Raw genomic sequence first — 6,154 nt, forward strand, 5'->3', positions numbered from 1 at the left:
CTCACACAATGATAGAGGCTTACATTTCACAGTTCATTAATTCAATTCATTAAAGTTTGCTTCAACCACCAAATCTCCACTACTACATAATTATAATATAATGTATAGCCCGTAGGCTATACATTATATTAGGGAGTGTCACAGACACTCCCGGTAACGTAAGGATTCTAATGCGAGGTCATACATCTAAATCGGTTCAGCCGTTGAGCTGCTACGGGGAAACAAAGAAACATACATACTACACGCACTAGAAATACATTACACTCCTTTTTCGGCTCGTATAATAATAAGAAACATATAATTTTTTTTTTCTTCATTATTTATATATTAACTAGCAGACACGGCAATGCACTTGAAAGTTTGATAAAACATTAACAAAATGAACATTACGGAACTTCACAAAATGTAACCTATCCATTTTTCCCCCTTTATCCTTCTCCCTTTCCCCTTTTCCTTTCTCATCTTTCCCGCAATTTTCATTTTTCCATTTCTAACTATTACCATATTTCCGTTCCCCATTTTCCTCCTTTCTCTTCTCCCATTTTCCCTTTTCAACGCTCTTTCCCTTTCCTTTCCGCATTTCTATTTCCCTTGTTTTTCATTACCTCTTCCTCGTCACCCTTTTCCACTTTTATTTTTTCTTCTTTCTCCTTTCCATTTCCTTTTCCCGTTTTTCCTTTTACCCGTTTTCCTCTTTTTCCCTTTTTCCATTTTCCCCTTGTTCCCTTTTACCTTTATCGATTTTCCCTTTTCCGATTATTCTCTTTCTCCCTATTCCCTGTGCGTAAATCAGTCCACTAGTTTTTTAGTCTATAGTACATATATCAGAAACATTGTAATGGAATCGTGAAATATTTAGTGTAGCGTATGTTACTTTTACGTCTTACAGATAGCACTGTTTTTCAAAAAAAAACCACGTCTTTACCTGTCATATGTGTGACATCTTATGTATATAAATCACGCGCGTATTTGAATGCAACGTTGTGTCAAAATTTCAAAGCAATCAGTAAAAAACTTTCGGAGATTTAAGATTTTTAACAAACGAACATTTATATTTTTCTTTATATAGAAATATTTTGTTTTGTATACCTTTAAGTTACTAATTAATTTAGCAAACATATTACACTCGCATTATTTTATATAAAAATATGTATTTTATTTAATACATTATGTATTTTAATATATAATACATTATTATCAGTGGTAAAAATATCATCCTGTAATAAAACGTTGTATTACGATACTACCAAAAAAAAAAAAAAAAACGTTACTATAAACATTAAATACGATACTAACATTATCATCAAAGTTATACTATTTCATTGTTACCCAGTTATTTTGCGGCTTAATATTTTCTTACGCAGAATTTAATTACCTGTTAGCGAGTTAATTAGATTAACTCTCATATTTTGATAGCATAAAAGTTTAGGAGGAAAATTAATTAAATAAAGCCTAGTTACAAAGTTATCTTGTAGTGAATTATTTAGGGTAAAATTTACATACTACACCGTTAAAAAAATTTAGAAAATCTTTACCAAAAAAAAAAACGTATAAACTACCACTTTATTCCATCTTCAATAATGTTACAATAACTTACATCAGGAAATATTTAAAGATTTCGATTCTCTAATTTATATTAACATTTTGAAGTTGTCTATTTACTTGTCTATCACTTATTTTCCTTGATTTTTTTACGATTAATTCATCACGTAAGCTTGAAGCTTGCGCTTGAAAATATGAAATTAAAATTTTGTATGGTATGAAAAATTACGATGAATGACATTTTGGTATTGAGTAATAGAATATCATTAGCCATTCAAATGAAACTCCTAAACCATTCAAATGGTTTTCATTTACACGTGTTACAAATCACCCACGACCGAGTTTGTATATTGTGTGTAACATACTACTAGAAAAATAAATATGTTTAAACCGATTAAAAAATCAAAGAGCAATCCCTTTTAGCTAAAACGGATTAAAAAAATTATTTATTTACAGAGAAGCTTTTTTAAAAAGTCGATTTAATTATTTTTACAGTTGGTTATTCATACAATTTATGGATAGACCAAAGAAGAACGATTCCGTATAAAAACAGGTTAAAACGTAAAGAATAAAACGCTGAATATTAATAAAAATTTAAAAAAGAATGCATGAATAAAACAGTGTTATTGAGCGTGAATTAAGCCTTACTGAAATACATGTAAAAAGGTAATTTTTTCAATCCTAAATTTTCCACCTAATTTCATTGTAACAATACATGAAATAACAGACTAAACGACTATACTATACTATAAAAATCTAATGCTAAGTAGGATGAAAAAAATCTACATACAATTTACGTAATAAAGTATTTTTTTCTTAAATACTACTTCTCACTTAAGTTATCAAAAAAAACAAAAAAACAAGGCTACCTGTACATGTACAATTACCAGGCTTCAGAAAGGAAAAGTTTTTCTGAATTCGACTCGTATTTATTTATGTTTTCTTTTATAAAAAAAAAAGTGCTTAAATCGATCTCAGACCTATTGCACCAAATGTTTTTAATGTTGGGGAAACTATAAACTACCGTTAAAGGAGCATAACTGTTCTATTCATGTAAAAAAAATTCAATTAATAATTTATAACGGCGCAGAATTTATAGAAAGATCATACAATTTATTTAACTTTTAAATAAATAGTCCACCGCTCAAAACAAGATCATTCCCGACGAAGTAAAAGACATTCTAGAAATAGCACGTCGAATCTGAACTCGATTAAACAACTTCACAAAACTTTGTACGGACCCTGCAATTGACTAAGCGTTATATGTACATGCATTTAAGCGCAAGTAGTGGTAGCCATACAGCGAAGTTAAGAACATAATGCATACTGATTACGTGATAAGCGTATAGAAATCTTTTGAACGTTTAAAAGACACTCGAAAACAAGCAAAACAAGTAAACTCTATTAAACCCATTCGCAATTAGTTGTTTCCAAATTAAAATAAATTCAGAAAACCGTTGTTGGTATTCAGAATATATATGCCGACAAATATTAACATGAATTAAAAACCTTTCTTCAGTTACTTTAAGATATACTTTCTGTTAATCTCGAAAAAATAATCTACTCAGTTCTATTTTAAACAGAACGGCATTAATACCTCCTCATATGGCATTAATAACAACGATTTTGGAAAGTAGTAGCGTATTTATCAGGGTAAAAATACCTTTCACGCATAGAATTTTTTTTACGCGCCATTAATCTTTTTACTATATTCCCACACATACACAAAAACTCATAATTAAAAAAAATGTGTTAATATTAAAAAGTTGGCAATTTAAAAAAAACCTTAATTAAAAAAATATATAAGATACGCTGTGTTCAGACGTGGAAAGATAAATGAACGTTGTTAAAATAGACCGGAGCATACAGGAAAGTTGAGGAAAATTTTGTGATACATAAATTAAAATCTTATGTGTTAAACAAATATGGTACACCGATTTACAATACGAAAGGAAAAGTTGGTAGGTGGATGGAATATATTGAAGAGTTATACGAAGGAAATGAATTATAAAATGGCATTATAGAGGAAAGAGAGGAGGACGAAGAGGATGAAAGGGGAGAAACAATACTGAGATCTGAATTTAAGAGAGCATTAAGAGATCTGAATGCCAGAAGGCTCCTGAAATAGATGGAATACCTGAATAATTATTGCGCAATGCAGATGAGGAAGTTATATATATATCACACCAGTTTGTATAATCTATCGATTACACAAGCTTGTGTGTAATATTTATGAAGAAGGAGACGTTCTGTCAGACTTCAGAAAGAGTGTTGTAATCATGATACCAAAGAAACCAGGAGCAGGTAAATGTGAAGAATACAGAATAACTAGCTTAACTAGTCATGCATCAAAAATCTTAACTAGAATTTTGTACAGAAGAATTGAGTGGAGAGTGGAAGAAATGTTAGGAGAAGACCAATTTGGGTTCAGGAAAAGTATAGGGACAAGGGAAGCAATTTTAGGGCTCAGAATAATAGTAGAAGGAAATAAAGCAAACTAACATACTTGGCATTTATAGACCTAGAAAAGGCATTCGACAACGTAGACTGGAATAAAATGTTCAGCATTTTAAAAAAATTAGGGTTCAAATATAGAGATAGAAGAACAATTGCTAAGATTTACAGGAACCAAACAGCAAAAGTAATAATTGAAGAACATAAGAAAGAAGCCGTAATAAGAGAGTCCGACAAGGATGTTTCCTATCCCCGTTACTTTTTAATCTTTACATAGAATTAGCAGTTAATGATTTTAAAAAGCAATTTAAATCCGGAGTAACAGTACAAGGTGAAAAAATAAAGATGCTACGATTTGCTGATTATATAGTACGAGGCAGGCAACTCTTTGGAATATGTAAAACAAATTGTTAGGGATGTAGGATGTAGGGGGTATAATGAAATGAAACAACTAGCACTAGATAGGGAATCATGAGAGAATCAAACCAGTCAAATGATGACAAAATTTTTTTTTTGTCATTTCGATTTTAAAGGAGGAAGTGTGTTTGTGATTCAGAATTAATAATAATAGCTGTCAAATTGTAAAACTTCCTGCTGCGCAGTTAAATTTTAAAATAACAAAAATTTGTTTTGTTAATGGATATAATTTCGTTCTGCAAATTAAAAACAGTATTTTATTTTCAATCATATTATTTCTCAAAAAGAAGAGCTGTAAAATTGTAATTTTTTAATAAAGCTTACGCTTTTTCCAAATACGTAATACAGCTTCATAAAATAAGTAATATAAAAAAAACTGTCAGAAGTGGGATTCGAACCCACGCCCACAGAAGTGGACTGCGACCTGAACGCAGCGCCTTAGACCGCTCGGCCATCCTGACGGTGACGTTGACTCATTCTTATTACCTTTATTATGCACTATTAAAAAAAAAAAAAATTGATTTTTTTTCTTTTTTATTAAGACACAATTTTAAAACTTGTATTTTTTTGTATTAAAATAAAAATCAATATATATATTTTTTTTTTGTTGTAAATCTATACTTTTTTTCTTTTTAACATTAATTAATATTTTAAGATATTAATAAAGGATTACTATACTTTACATTTTTTTTTTTTGCTTCAATTAAGAAATTAAATTTTCTAAGAGTATAAGAATAGTAGATAAAATAGAGCAACAGCAATACGCGCGAACTAAATATAACGACGTGACACAAATAAATCACAAAATCCCGTTGTTGTTTTCTCATACAGAATATGTTAGAAGATTTCTCTTATCCTTTAATAAATTTACAGGGCGAGGTTGTAGGTCTTGGCAGTTTATCTCCACTGCGGGTCTCCGGTGTATTTTCATCCCTTGTCAGAACCATTTGGCCACAAAACAAACAGTTACTACACTTTGCCCGAAGCCTTTTACACTAACTCACCCTCATGTCTTTCAAAACTTAATTTTCAAAACCGTTAAGGGAAAACGCATCGGTTTTAATATTACTAACCTCCACTCGAGTTATTAAATGAATTACTATTTTTTTATAAATTTTATGCAAACAATAAAATTTCATATCGTAATGAAAAAATAGGTTTCATAAAGTACTTTGTTTATTATATTTCTTATACACCGTATTTAAATTTAAATAAATACGCTGAAAAAAACCGTATTTAAATAAGATATTTTCGTTAATACTCTCTAAATTTCTTCATCTGTAATATACTACCTCCATGGATTTACCGTAATTAAGTTTAAATATTTAAAAAAGCCTAAATTTAAAAAAAACTTAACATATAAATTTTTATACGGTATAACAACTAGTCATCAATCCTTTAAATCTCGAATCGTTTAAATGCTGGCATCAGATAAAATACGGCAATCAAAAAGTATTTAACTTCAGTGTCTTCATAAAAATGAAGTTTAAAGAACAGTTGAAAAAGTATTATTTTTTTTTTACAATTTCGGGCGGTTATTTCTTGAAATGATTTCATCTTTATAGTGAAAATCTATTTTATTTTAATATTTTAGCTTTATCTGTTTATTTTTAGAATTATGGCTAAACCTAAAAATAACGCTAGTTATATGAAAATTAGTCGTTTTCAAGAAAGGTAAAAAGAGATAAATTGGCATCTTCATAAAAATAACAAATTCAAAGAATCAACGTAAAGAGATTGC

The 6,154-nt window shown here is 29.5% G+C and overlaps 1 non-coding gene across 1 annotated transcript; it reads right to left on the reverse strand.

Moving 5' to 3' along the window:
* Positions 1-4,790: 4,790 nt before the first annotated feature.
* Positions 4,791-4,874, reverse strand: TRNAL-CAG (transfer RNA leucine (anticodon CAG)). Its single transcript has one exon. It is a non-coding gene; the product is annotated as a tRNA-Leu (tRNA).
* Between the last annotated feature and the right edge of the window lie 1,280 nt (positions 4,875-6,154).

The sequence above is a fragment of the Lycorma delicatula genome, chromosome 3 (genome assembly GCF_047948215.1).
Source record: "Lycorma delicatula isolate Av1 chromosome 3, ASM4794821v1, whole genome shotgun sequence".
Lineage (NCBI taxonomy): Eukaryota > Metazoa > Arthropoda > Insecta > Hemiptera > Fulgoridae > Lycorma > Lycorma delicatula.